We start from the raw sequence: 15,060 nt of genomic DNA on the forward strand, positions 1-15,060 counted from the left end.
CCTCACAGATCATCCATTCTAACGACGGGGAAAAAAATCTTAATGACTATGACCTTAGCAGCATGGCTAGCTGATTTATCCCCATTATAAATCCCGTTAGTTTGCGGTAATGTGTGAGTATCCGTATATAATTCCTATTAAATTAAGAGGAAGTGTGACCGGTCATTATTATTATTATTATTGTTATTTATGATTATTTTTATTTTCTGAAAGTTGAAATCCCCCCCTTTCCCAAGGAGAATGTCTGTTGCTCGCTTGGATTGGGGGGGTTTTTTGTCTCGCTGTTGCACAACAGAGGCTCTCTAGTCTTTAACCTAAAATGGCAGCTTTAATTTGACTGGAGCCCATTCATTGACAATGATAATAAAAAAGGCTGAAAGCTAAATGTAGCTGGATGCTTGGGGCACGTTGTAGAACTCTCCTCAGCATCGCCAGGCACCGCCGAGGGCAACTTCTGAGCTCTCTAGTTTCTTCATCAAAAGTTTCCAACAATTTTTTTTTTTCGTTCGCAATATGACATTGCTCTCTATACATGCTAGACAGCGGAGTAGTTGATGAACCTAACTGTAATGAGACAGTTGGGGTTACGGCTTGTTTTAAGGGGGAATTGCAATTAAAAAAAAAAAATCTTGAAAAATGCCTATTGTGCTCGTCTAAATAACCTGCATTAAAGGGGAAATTAACCATTTGTTTCTGAGGTTTGTAACAGGTGATTGGCACAATAGCATTGTTAACATTTATATATTTAAGCTACTAGAACAGAGTGAGGTTGCTACTTGTTTTGTCTTGACTTTTGTTGCGATGGTGTTCAAAATGTGAAAAGGTTTGTACAGATAACGCTTTTCTTTTAGTCTGGTGTCCAACTTTTTTCTGATGTGGGGGGAGTAGTCTCAACATCTACTTTGAGGCGAGTTAATGTTCTCAAAGAAAAACTATTTGAAAGACTGGTTTAGGAAAACAAAATCGTTATTTTTATATAAATAGATGGCACCAAAATATTCATAAAGTCTGTCTGAGTTAACATTTACTTAAGTGCCTTAAACCTTCCCAAAACATTTTATAGGCATTTAAAACTCTCTAGACCAAAATGCTTAAAATAAAATTTAATATTTACGAATGGGATAATCACACTGGACTAAGTTTCTCACAGGATATCTAACACTGTAATAATATGCCTTTTAGGTTTTTTTTTTAAATTCAAATTAGTTTGTTTAAACAATGTAAAAAACTTGCTCAGTCTTAAATGTAGAACACACGTCTCATTTTATTATCTGTTCTGCTATTAATGCAGTGGTTTGATGAAAGCTAGTATAAGCTTGGGAAGGAGATCTCAAAAAAGAAAGTTCTTTGTAAGAGAATGAATGATATTGTGAAAATACTGACATAGAATAAAATACTGAAATCTTGCCTACCAAAAGGAGAAACACTCCAAGAATAGGGGACTACATTTTAATATGGCTTTAGTATCTTTTATTTGAACGTCAGTTCACATGCAGCTGAGTAACACTGGTCCTGAAAAGGCCATGTAATATTTTCCTATTGCACATGCAGGCTTTATCATGTATTCTAACTTTTCCAAAGTATGTGCATGCCAGTTTTCATCCAAACATTGCAGCTTTGACCTATGATGAGTAAATACTACAAGTAACATTTTAAATTTATATATGTATATCTCATATTTTCAAGCAGTTGTGGAATACGGTGCATTTTTAAATTTTTACAAGTTTGATTATAGCATACGTGAAGGTAGCAGCCACTGTAGCATACAAATTTATACAGGCTGATTTTGACTGTGCATGTTATACCATTTTATAGACGCAAGGTGCCAGAAAGAAGCTCTGTAGCAGTGTAAAGTATGTTGCTGCAAAGAAGGCCCTAAACTTCATAAGTTCAGACAGGAAATGGCTTAGGCCCCTTTATCTTAGGACAGTTTTCTGTTGGGAGATGGCATGAGTCAAAAACAGGATCATTTGTATAGAGGGAAAAGGCCTTAATTTTTTTTCATGATTTGTACATCCAATTATTTTAAAACGATTTCCTAAAGTTTGTATCGAGGTTCTTTAGATTGGCCTGGGCTTAATGTCCTGTAATGGCTCTTATTCTCTAGATTAGATATTGACAGTGTTTAGGGGCAGAGAAATGAGAAGAAAGGGACTGAAGGTGGTGGTGGTGGGAACAAACAAGTAAGCGTCTCGAATTCTATATTTGTCTTATTTCTAGCTTCCTGTTGGTTGTGTATCTATCAATTATTTTCCAGAAGGAAGGCTTTTAAAATGTGCTGAATGGGGTTTGAATGGGTGAATTTAGAATATGGGCACCTAAATTGTTTACTGGAAGGTAAAGTAGGTTGGGAACTTGTCACGTGAAGTCTCTTTAAGAACATGCACACATGCAGTTATCACTTATGGTAAATGTAAAGTAACTAACCATGCTTTTACTAATGGGTAAACTACTTTGCATTTACCACAGTGTAAGATTGTGTGCTTGGGGAGTTGCAGTCCACCAGCTACTTCCCAGTAAGTTTACCTTGCTGCAGCTGCTTTGTGTGCCTATATGCTAAGTGTTAAGAAGTGAAATTGTGTGGGACCCTGTCTGGCCTGGGCAGTTGTATCTGCAGAGACAGGAGGAACTTGCCATGCACTTCAGCCCTGACTTGCAAACTCATTCCTGTTTAGTTCCTCTGAATAAATTGCCATGGATTGTGGCATTGTTTAGTGATGACCATAGCGAACATGAATGAGACCAGTAGACACCTTTTTTTTATTATTTGTTTTTACAACTTAGGCCTTGTCTGTTGAATCCTTTTCTAAACTGATGTAGTTAAATTGGCTAAATTCTTGTTTGCAGACAAGTTTTGTATTCTGGTTTTGTTAAGGTGAAAGACAATTATTTTAATCTGCTTCAGCCAGTTAGCCTGTCTTTATAGTAGCCAACAACTTTTTCATTTATCCTCTGCTTCCCAACTAGTCATGCTTATGTGAATAGGATACTTGATGTAAGTTATTTCTGTGGTGTCATCTCATATTTGAGTTAATATCTAGCATTTTGGCAACCCTAAAGATCAGGAGGAAAACTTTATTCTAAGTAGAACTAATCTGGTTCTAGGATCCTTTTGTAGAACTGTTGAAAACTTATTGTGGGGTAACAGTTTTGGAATATATAGAATGTTTATAATATTTGTTTAGTGAAATTTCTGAGAAGGTACTAAACCTTGAGTAAAGAATCTTTCTCTCTCTGTCCATAGATTCGAACTGTAACTTTTAGTAGTTCTTATTTTACTGGTGTTCACTCATTGCTTGTAACCAAAATGTAAAGTTTCCACTTAACTCAAACTCAGTTTTCCAAATATGAATGCCATAAAAAACATTCTGTGACCTAGAGCATGCAGTCCAAGTCTGAATATGACAACAAAGCTCTTATGGATATTCTTAAGTACACAAAAGCGGATTACTCTTAGCCTCCAATGTGTGACATTTTTAAAGATGTAAACATGCATCTAGAAAAAGCCAGTCAGGGTTGGTGATCCCTAAGCTTCTGGCCTCTTTAATTTTATAGATACTGTTTGGTTGCTGTGCCTGAACATGTTGGTTTCTGCCATCTCCTTATTTAAATAGTGTACTTCAAGAAAACAAACAAACTTGGAAACATAAAAACCCAAAGCAATGAAACTCAATAATCCATCTTCATCTAAAAGTGAAAAAAATCAGCAAAAAACCCACTAATTAAATAATAAACAAGTTTAGTAGGGGCACAACACATACTTAGCAAGGTGATTGGCATACAGGCACTGACCACAATCCAGTCCTGGCATGATCTAGGGAGCACTTTGTAGGGACCCCCTTAGCTATTTTGGGTGTGGTGTTGTCTGGCTTTGGAGGGAGCTGCTTCCAACCTTCCTCTGACATGGAGACAATTGCTGTGACGAGAGGGCCTTGAGGGGAATGGTGGGGAATAAATAACTTCAGGAATCAATTGTCTGGAAAAAGTCAGTGCAGCCAAAATGTCTGCCTTCTTCCTAATGGCTCTGAGAGGAAAATTTAAGTTTTGCCATATATAATCTTTATCCTAAAGGTTATTTTGTGCAGAGTTCATTTAAATATGGGTCTACTATGTTGTTTCTATGATTATAAGTTACCTGCCTGAGAATAGCCAGCTTGCTAGAGAATAGAGTGGTGAATAATTTGGAGAAAACGTCTAGTTCTTTGTATTACTGAGGCATTTTTAAGCTGTTCCTTTAAGCTCACAATTTTTTGCTATGATTTCAACAGGTAGCTATCTATTAAATTATTTTCTGATAGTCAAATTTGAGAGTATATTGCCTTATGTAGCTGTTGAGTTGGAATTGTCTGAAGAAAAAAAAACTACTTCAGTTTTTGTGAAATTGATTTGGGTGTAATGGCAAGAGTGGAATAGTAAATGGTTTCTAAAATGGGGCTAGGTAAACTTCTTAAATAGGTAGAAATCAGAATAGCAGTTTTCCTTAAACATGCTTCTTCTTTTCAAGTGTACCTGAAATACCTCCCAACTCCCTTCCCCCTCTCTCTGTTTTCTTTCTGCAGGGGTTTAGCTCCAAGACTGTAACCTCTCCTCATATGCTTTCATTCAAAAGTGTTTTGTCAGCCTTCCTTCTGGTTTTATACTTTGTTTGTTTGTTTAATGGCACTGAATTTTTTGCTAGCCTCAACTATTTAAGATGTGTTCCAAAAAGTAAACAAGCACCTCGGCTTCTAATAACTTTTACCTTTTGTTAAAGATGTAAGCAGCATTTTGGTCAGAATGAAAAGAGGTAATGGCATTGAGGCTCCATATTAGAACTCAGAGGCTAATTCAGAGAGCAGGGACATGTTGTTGAGGCCGGATTGCCCATCTCAGCTTGGTCACCTCGATGTACTTCAGATTCTTCATGCATCTTTGGATATGAAAGATGTTTTACACCTTACTGTTGTGATGCAGACTTTTATTTTGTACTTTCTAAGAAATCTCTATTCCAGTAACCTTTAGAGTTGAAATAAATTTCAGTTGTATTTTTCCTTTCTGTTGTAAGAGGTATGGAAAAGATATATTCAGATGATATTTCAAATACAGCTGAAGCAATTATGTACAATACACGAAAGATCAGGAAGATGACTGGAGGTGCAGAGAAGGTGCTTACACAGATGACTGAAACTTTGTGGGGCAGAGGAGTAGTAAGGGAGTAAAAGCAACGGGACAGCAATGGTAATTGAGACCAAGTAGATAAGAGGCTGGAGTAAGTCTGAAGAATATTTTCATGAGGGCAATTTTGTCCTGGATCTCATGGTAGAAAGCTAGTTGATCTGTTCATGAATAGTGTTGTGGGGAGATTCAACTTTTAGATTTTGGACACCGTTTGTGGGAAGAATACAGGGAAGTGCCTTCTGGAAATGCCATAACCTTCCAAACTGGAAGCTGAGGCAGCTGGGGCAAAAGAGACAGGTAAATGACATTCTAGAAGAGATGATGGAGTCCCTAATAGATAAAATATTAGTTTGGACTGAGAAGTGGCATGATCAGCATGTGAGAAGAGGAGGAGATTTCAGTTCTTCACAGCTTCAGCTAAGGGAAGGTTGGAGTTGAAGATAGCTTTGTCTTTGACAATGCTGTTTATCATCAAGATTTGACTTGGTAATCCACTAACCTGATAGAATTTCAGACAAATCTACAAGTTTAGTTGGCCAAGATGGGTACAGAGAGGGGACAAAAATAGGTGCTTTTCATCTGTATGGTTTAATATGTCAAAAAGAGGAAAATGAGATGATCAGGAGAGAGATTCGTGATATGATTTGTATGATTTCTCCAGGCAGAGAGAGAAACGGGGAGAGTTGCTGTGAGAGTTGGTCATCCCTGGGTTAGATCCAACCTCTTTGCAGGCTGGATTCAGCCTTGGGGCTATAGGTTGCTGACCTCTGTTCTAGACAAATGAGGAGGTGATTTCTAAGGTGTGTGTTCTGGTTAGCAACTTGGCTCATAACTTCATCCCATCCTATCAAAATCCAAGCACTTGCTGAGGTTTGATAGCATGCCTGTCAACAGGCTGAAAGTTCATAAATCTGTGGAGCTCGTGATGAGAGACATAATCCTTTTTCTTTAGTATTTCACGTACAGTATATAGACTGCCCTATGCAACTCTCCTGATAACTTTAGATGAATATATTGTAGCATGGAACAAGATTTAGGAATATGACAGTTGCTGTCTTTAGCCATCTCTGACTCTCCCTTGGCAATTTTGGTGTCTGTTTGAGGTTCTGCTGTTACTGGTACTTTTCCTGGACTGGATGAATAGTTTTTAGCCTCTGATCCTAGTCTATTCTTGGCCTGGACTGGAAGTAGGGGTTGTCTCCCTTATGCTATCAGCTGGAAGATGCTTTTGCTTTACTGCTAGTCATTGGTTGGATGTCTGTCTTGCATTTATACTCTGGTTAAGGGACCTCTGTCTCAACCTCAGTTCACTTCTCGTTACTGCTCACAGCTGACCTGTGCCATTCAAGCCATTTGTTCAAGTCTAGAACACTATTTCCCAATACACCCAATAATTTAAAGCTCTTTTGAGGAGGCCTTTGCTTAGAGTCAAATTCTTGTCTTAAACCCTAACCATGAAGATTCAGGTGTGGCACTTCTTGTTAGTTCCTAAATCACTTGATTTAAGCTTCTAAGCTGCTTGCTTTGTGTTAGCTTCGTTACTATATATCTGCTATATTTTAATATATACTCTATATGTTATTACATTTGCTATATTCATCTGGCTCCTAGAGGGAGAGAAGTTGGCTTCACTTTTCTTTCCTTACTTAGTTGACTCTCTCTATCTTAGGTGGGGAGATAAGCTGACACTGTTTGTTCATGCTATCTTTACTTCTTTCTTGCTCCTCACAAGGCTCCACTTCCATTTTACTTCTCCATAAAGGTGTAGTTGGAGCACTGGCAATTAAATAATTCTTAAGTTTCACTGCTGTCCCAGCAGAGGAAGCAACATTTAAAACAATCCCCCTCAGTTTCAAGCTGCTGCTGGAACTTTATTTGGCCAAAGAAAGCATAGTACCTTCTGTTGTCCCTGCCCAATCCCCCTACCCCCTGAATCTTAGTAATAGAGTAGGAGGGAGACCAGAGGGTCAGATTTGATCTTTGTAGCATCTGAAAGGGAGGAGTCTTCATGGAAATGTCACTGATGTTGGAAGGGGTTTAAACAGTGTCAGATCCATGACGGGATTATTGTTCCTGCATTGGAGTTGTATTGGGGTACTCTCAGATTCAGAGGTATTGAATGGTTGGTTCTTTGAGATTAAGGAGACAAGAGAAGAATCCAAAAATAGAACAAAAATGCACGCATTTGTTTCTTTTTATTATGTGTAAATGAAATTACTTTTAAAACTTGCTGATTAAATGGCCTGAAATATGAGGAGGTAGATTTTTCTCAGAAAGAATTTTGAAAAGGCAGATGAGTTAGTGTTGAGGCTTTTTTTAAGAAAAGGGGAGCACCAGTAGGTTAGTGTGTTAAGTAAAGTACTAGATGAAAGTAATTTCTTCAAAAAAAGGTGGAAGCAGACCCTTTTAACATGAAAAGCCTCACGTGAGCTTCCACAGAGCAAAAAAATCCCTTTGTCTTGGTGGTTAAGATAGAACAGTGAAGGTAAACATAGGATTTTTGGATAGAGCTCTCTCTCTTCCCTTAAGAAAGCACTATCCTAATAAAGAGAAGGTAACTGAAGGTGCCTCAAGGTATATGACTGGTTGCAGTTGCATGCCTTGAACTTCATCAGAGTGAATAGCAAGTCAAGGACTCCTGCAGCTGAGCTGCCCATTTGCTGCTGTAATCGATCCAATTCTGCCGGGGGAGTGATATGTTTGATGCATGTTGACTTCTTCCTTTTCAAGTGAAATGGCATATCCACAGTAGGCGGCTTGTGACAGAGTAAGGCAGATCCATCCACTGAGAGAAATCACTGATCAGGAAACCTAGGTACTGGACATCCAGGTTAAACGGTCACTGGGATATGGCAACATAACTTGCCACACTGTCTTGTTGCCTACCTCCAGATTTTTTCTCTGTGGTTTTTAGAGAATATATATGACACCTTTTTGTAACTTAAATAGTGAAGGAAGCTTCAAAAGAGAACATTTTCCTTGCACAAAGAAGAAAATTTCAAGAATTTTGATCAGAAATTGTTTCTTAGTAACTTTCCTCAATGATGCAGTCATCTGTGAAATTTGTGGCCACCTTAACCATTGTATTTAGGTTTACTGGTAGCTAATTTGTTAGTAGCCTGTTTTTTATGCATTGCCAGTTTTTCCACTTAGGATATCTGAAGAAGATTTTTTTTTCTCTAAATGCATTATCCTCTAACTACTTCATCTTGTACAAAAGGAAAAAAACCCTGAATGTTAATCTATCAACTACTGGAAAAGCTTCCCATGCACTGAGAAAATGAGTGCTTAAACTCTTGTTTACAAAATTTAATGCCTAGATTATGCTGTGATACTTTTACAATGGTAAATAGTTTTGTAGCTTTTAGCATGGCTGAAGACAGTTAGATATCTTCCCAATGAGCATCATCATGTAGGTAAGTCACATGAATCAGAATCTGTCCTTAGCTTTGTAGCTGAGTATAAAGCTGCGAGTACATGGTATTTGAATTTAGTGTGATACTAACTTAAGCCTTCATATTTTAACAAATTAATTTATGACCCAGCTTCTTAGCATAAAGGTACTTAATATCGAATCAGGCGTAAGTTGTCATTTTCATACCATCTTTCTTTTGGCAGAAGAATGGAGGGAAAATGAAGATTTAGAAATTGTATAAAAGGACTTGTCAGAGATGATGCACTTTAAGTATTTAATCTTCAGAATTACTTTGTTGCAAAATGTAGCAGATTCCATTCTCTCTCTCACCCTCCTCCCCCCACATTTGAATCCTTTCTTTGCAATGCATTTTTTGGCAAACCACACATTCTCCACAGGACTCTTCAAGCCTGCAAGTCAATCTGAATACGAGAAATTTTATCAAATTAGAGACTAATTATTATGGTCTCAATAATTCACACCTGTGTATTGCCTAATATATTGAGATTTAATTAGACAAAAAACCCCAAATAAATGTAGGAATAATTTGTATTCTGTAAAACTTCACAGCATGGTCTAATCAGGCTTATATAACTGACTCAAACTATTTCCTAGTGTTATAGACCAAAACTTTATTGTGTTGAAACAGCTCTAGTGTAGTAATGCTCCTTATTATGTTCCTTAGGCTAACAATGGTGAAAAAGATGACATTGGGAGAAGTAAAACAACAGTGACTGTAACTGAGCAGTTCTAATATTATTTTGTCATTGTTCTCCAGGGTAATAGAAACTGACAGTTTATACTTAAATGTATTTATGCATCATTCAAGTAAGGAATGAACATCTTACATAAATTGCTTTCAGGAGTTTTGAAGCTTTGTATTGTACTCTGGCTACCCCTATTGAAGGGTCCCACACTGCTGAGAATGTTCATGACTGTTCTAAATGGGCAGGGAGAGAAGTACAAAAAATAGATCTTCAAATGGCAAGCAGGAATTTTGTAAAACTATATAAACTGATAATATCATAGATCAAGGTAGATGATCCCTGGCACGGGTGACAGAGTGCGACACGCGAAGGCATTTTGCTTGGCACATGTGCCTTGGGGCAGATGGTGGGAAGGGGCCGGGGCTGCACTGCCACAACAAGGATTGGGTCCATCGCGGCTGCCCCACTGTCTGCCCCCAGCACGCCAACATCTTTACAAGTTGCGGTTGCTGGTGTTTTTGGCACCATCCCCGAAAATGTTGCCAGCCCCTGGTGTATATATACCTGTCTCAGTAGATTAAACTTAAACTATTTATTTGGTTTTTTGCTTTTTATCAAGACTGCTTGGGCTTTCTTTTCTCTCTCTTTTGCTCCTCTTTCCTAACCCCCCCCCCCCCCCCCCCAAATGAAAACAAAGTTTTATGTATGTGGTGGTTTTTTATGGTGGGGGAGAATTTGTTCCAAACATTCCAGAAAAGCAGGCAAAAATGTGTTTTGAGATGAGTCCTAATTACATTTTAGCTTACAAATTCTTTCATAATGTGTTTTTGATTGTCATCAGTGTCTTGCATTAGGAGTTACAAGTTGCTGGTGTTGGACCCAGGGAGAACTGGTGACTGACTAACATTGTGTGTATTCAGAGTGAATGCTGTAGTTAATAAAACCAGCTTGTTTACATTAGGAACTGTGTGTTCAAGTCTAACGGGTTTTTATAAACCTAAAATACAGCTGTAAAACATCTAAATCCGGGACCATATCTAGTCTGCTTGATATATTTGTGGCCTGCATGACATGCTCAGATTCTGCAGAATTAATTGGTTTTGGTTTTTTTCCCCTTTTCTAAAATTGGAATATATGTAGCCTTCCTAGTTGTGGTGAAAGTCTTTCAAGTGTAAGCAATACAGTGGTAATGTTACAAGTCTTTATAGAGCTTGCAGCAGTGATTTGAGTACCAACTTTCCTCCATTCCTCATTAATCTGATTGGGATGGGTATCTATACAGCCAAATGATTTGATATACATCAGCGGTGGGCAATCTTTTTAGTAGACGTGTCACAAAGTAAGTCCCACTCACTCCCCTAGTGCTCTTCCAATCCTCTTTCCTCTGCCTGATCTACTCTGCTGTCTCCTCCCTTTCCAATCTGCTGCTTTGCTCTTTCTCCTTTCTGTTTGATCTGCCATGTGCTAAGCAAAGTGGTTGCACATGCCACTTGTAGCATGCATGTTGCGGGTTGGCCATCCCTGATATAAACCATTTATTCAGGTTAGTGGATGGAATGAGGTAGGGAGGGGGTGTGAATCATATTAGGTGGGAACTTTTTTCAAGAAATGCTAAGGAAAGAATGGGGAAGAAGGAAAGAAATGAGAGACATAAATGTTGAGTGTTCCTATTATTCAATGCTGAATGTGAGTTATTTGATTTAATGCGAGTTAAGATTAAGAAGTGAATTGCCATATTTTCTCCCATGCATGTGCACCTTTCCCCCTGAAATCAGCCTGCCAAAACTGGTCTGCATGCATTAAATGGGGAAGCTGTGTGTTTTGCTGGAAAAAAAGCCTGGAGATTGTGCATGGCATGCCACTGCCAAGATGATTGTTGCTTGTCTGGCTCAGGAAACTGAATGGGTGCATAACTGTGTTAATCCTCTTGGAGGGTGTAGCTATTGGCTGAGCACTGTAGCCTGTGCTTGAAGCAGCAAATGAGTGTCTAGATGAGGCTTCTGATGTGGAAATATTAGTTACAGGAACTTTATAAAAAAAATAACTATTTACCGTAAAGAACTAACAGTCTTGCTACTGTTCTTGCAAGAGTCTGGAGTCTGACGTTGTGTGAAGTCATCCTGGAAACAGTGTCCAGGAAGTGTGACACCCCAGGAGACAGTCTGGGTGATGTAGCAGGAGCTTCCTGCCATACCACAAAGTTCCTTCTGCCTCACCTACACCGTGTTGTGTGATGTTGCACTTCCTGGGCACGGTTTTCCAGTCTAGGGGGAAAAGTCTCTTTTTCTATATACTGCTCTCCAAAAACAAGATGTGTACGTTATTGGGGACCATGTTATGTATGAGAAAATAAGGTTCTGTGTGAAAATGATATGCTAACCTTTACCTTTGTCCACAGTGCTCTTTGACATCAGTAGAAGGTCTGAATACAGAGCAGTATATAGTCCTAAATTTTACGTCCTAAACCAGAATTAAAAGTAGAAATTGAGTCTTCAGTGAATAAATTTGATGCCTTTCCTCTGAAAAGCGTGTAAGAGTCACTGAGGCTAATGTTTGGCCAGTCCATGCAAGTCTTGTGAAAAACACGTTAGTTTGGTCTTGTGGACTGAACAGATGCCTGGATGCGAGAAATTTCAGTTCTTCTCTGAACTGGTGAACCAAGTTCATCAGAATGTATTTTCAGATCTGGCACACTGGGGTTAATAATACTTGTTATTTACATAGCACCTTTCATGAAATGATCTTAATGCTTTACAAGTGTTAATTATGCTTCATTAGGGTGTAGTAACATTAAGTAAGTATGTGTTATCAGTTCAATCATGAACACTTTTGAAAATCTTTTGACTTCCCTGCTACTATTTGTGAGTTCATAATTTTTACAAAAAATGTCTCTCTGGAAAAACACCTGGCCACAGGAAACTATGTATAGCAAAATTTCATCATTTTCCCCCTCCATAAAGTGGACATACCAGAAAGATATTCTAATCTGACTCGGTTGTTATAGATAGCCACCAATTAAAAGCAGTAATAGTTTACGTTTATATAATACATTCTACTACAAAACTCCTTCCCCCCCTCCTTACATTTCTTGAAATCTTCATTTTTTTTTTTTTTTAATTGAAATTTTCTATATTTGTTATTTGCCTCAGGCCAAATGCTTTACAACAGTCTTAGCAAAAGTGGCATAAGTCATTACTGAGAATAAGGTTAGCGGAAAGTTGGTAGTTTCTGTAACTGCAAGGGGGAAAACTTGTTGGGGGAGGGACTTTATAACTTGTCAGAAGTGAATATTACTGTCCTTAGACAATGTACACATGCATATCATTCTTCACTTACACAAGTTCGTTCAAACTTACTGGAGTAGGACTATTCAGATTCTAAGTTGAACCTTGACACTGCTCTACCACGCCATGGGCTGCCCTGGCTCTGGGTGCTGCCATACTATGGGTAACTATTATTTTTAAAGAAATCCAGAACATTTCCACCCCCACCTCTCCCCCCAGCACTGCACCAGGCAGGCAGGGGCATGGGGTACTGTCCACAGGAAGGCAGAGTGGCATGGTGCACCAGGCAGGCAGGCACCACTGCTGCTATGCAGGAATAAGGTGGGCGGGCTGGAGCAGGTATGTGCCTGGCCTGGCTCCTCCTGAGCAGCAGCTGGAGGCAGAGGGCAGACTGGGTTGGGCAGTGTTCCAGTTCACCCCTATTGCTCCAATGCAGCAACGGGTGGCAGTCCAGTACACAATGCTGGTTCTCCTCTCTTCCAGACAGCCCCCATTCTCCTGTAATTCCAGGTCTTTTGTTTCCATTTTCACCAACTGGCGGGAACTGTCCCAGACAAACTGGCATGTATGGCTACCCTTGCCATGCCCCCTGTGGCAGGAGCAGCAGCTCTTGATGGTGGGAAGCCTAGAAACTGGTTGCAGCAGCAGCCAGAGAACGAAGGGGTAGGAGCTGGGGGCTGCCGCACATTAAGTCCCCAGACCAGCAGTTGGATAGCCCTGTGCTTGCTGGAGTAATGTCAGACCAGATACTGTGGTTCTGAGGACATGTGTCTTAAGGGAAGTGGTGGTGGGCTGGAAGCCATGTTCTTCTACTTGAATTAATAACACTGTGCATTTCACAGTGATTGTCAACCAGGGCCTCTAATTTGGGTGGTAGGCAGTTATTGCCCCATTTTACAGATCAGCCAGGTGAAAGGTTTCATAGTTTCTAGGGTCGGAAGGGACCTGAGCAGATCACCTAGTCCAACCCCCTGCCATGGCAGGAAAGAATACTGGGGTCAAATGACCCCAGCAAGATGTTCATCTAACCTCCTCTTAAAAACCCCCAGGGTAGGAGCCTGCACCACTTCTCTTGGAAGCTAGGAGCAGCGGGGAGAGGAAGGACACAGGCACACGTGTGCAAAGGTCACTTCAATGGGAGCTGAAGATGCATCTGTGTTTGAGCCTTGGATATTGCATATTATTCACAGCCATTTTGCTTTTAGAACAAATGCACCAAATCTGTGGTTGTGATATCTAAAGAGTTTACACTGCATTTCACAGTAATGAATACAACCCAGAATTTCTTATAACATTCTGTTACCGCAAGTAAAATAGTTGTATAAACCATGCCACTATTATGTGGCTTACAGACCTTACACAATAGTTGTGAATACATACAAAGTTTGTGTACTGTTTACTTCCCAATGGCTGATCCAGAAAGGAAAATTGCCTAGTTTTGTTCCTAGTTACTACTCTAGCTAAAGTGCTAGATGTGTTGTTGTAAGGTCCTGGATTCAAACTCTAATAATCCTTGATAGTTTCATGTGATTTCTTTTTCTAAATGGTATTCTGTGTAATACTTATTTAATAAGTTACCATTGTAAATTCAAGCACTTTAAATTAGAAAACACTAAAAGTAAAGAAACCATTCCACTTTGTTCTTCCTTCATGTGCAGATCTACAGGAGCTTTGCCTCATTCGATTTACAATACGGACAGTGAAAGAGGTGGAAGGCTGCAGAAAGACAGGATGTTTTCTTGAGGTACTGGACTGGGACCTAGCAAAGCTTATTCCTATTTCTGGTCCTGCCACCCAGCTTGCAATATTGGGCAAGATCATGGTAATGCACAGAAGGGCCAAATTAAAGTTGCATGAGCCATCTAATTCTTATATTTTCTCCAAGTGCTTGACTTGACCACAATAAAAGATTATTATTAAGGTAACCTTAAGTGTTGCTTATAACAATAGAAGCCAAGCTATCAGGCTGTGATTTTGGGAATGCTGTTGAGAAAGGGAAATATGTATAATGAAGGGGTTTGTGTACCTTGCTCCAGGGGTTGGCACCATATGGCTCACATGCCAGATCTGGCCCATGGAGCCACTGAACCTGGCCCACAGAGACCTGGAGCTTTTTTTTGCCCATTCCTGCACCTGTGCTGGGGCTATGGAATGTGGAGCTGTGCTGGGGCTGGGTACCTTTCAGCTGTGCCCTTGTCACGGCTGCTTCTCTACCTGGCTGTGGTGAGGGCACAAGCCCCAGCTTGTAGGGAACTTTGCCAGGGCTGGGCAACTGCATCCTGCTGCTGCTGCTTCTGTGGAGTGGGGGGAAGAAGCAGCTGTGATAAGGGCACAGCTCTCAGCTGCCTGGCCCTGGTGTGGATGCAGGCAGAGACCCCTGCCACTGATATATCACAGAAGTCACCTAGCCCACATCAAGCCAGAGCTGAGTTGTTCCAGTTCATGGGTTGGGGAGGTTGTTGGCCACTGCCTCACTTCGTTTCCATACTTCTAATTT

At 39.8% G+C, this 15,060-nt stretch overlaps 1 protein-coding gene across 5 annotated transcripts in view; it reads left to right on the plus strand.

Annotated features, from left to right (window-relative positions):
• CHD7 (chromodomain helicase DNA binding protein 7) overlaps nt 1–15,060 on the plus strand; it is a 167,086-nt gene that overhangs the window by 1,504 nt on the left and 150,522 nt on the right. For 2 of the 5 annotated variants that reach the window (XM_090040039.1, XM_090040044.1), the window contains exon 2: nt 9–113. The exons of 1 other annotated variant lie outside the window; for it this stretch is intronic. The gene's annotated coding sequence lies outside the window, so the exon portion shown is untranslated. Of the gene's footprint in view, nt 1–8; nt 114–14,221; nt 14,308–15,060 lie in introns of all 5 variants that reach the window. 2 more of the 5 variants (XM_090040040.1, XM_090040042.1) reach the window with 2 other exon arrangements.

The sequence above is a fragment of the Crocodylus siamensis genome, chromosome 3 (genome assembly GCF_052110815.1).
Source record: "Crocodylus siamensis isolate JL-2025a chromosome 3, ASM5211081v1, whole genome shotgun sequence".
In the NCBI taxonomy this organism is placed as follows: Eukaryota; Metazoa; Chordata; order Crocodylia; family Crocodylidae; genus Crocodylus; species Crocodylus siamensis.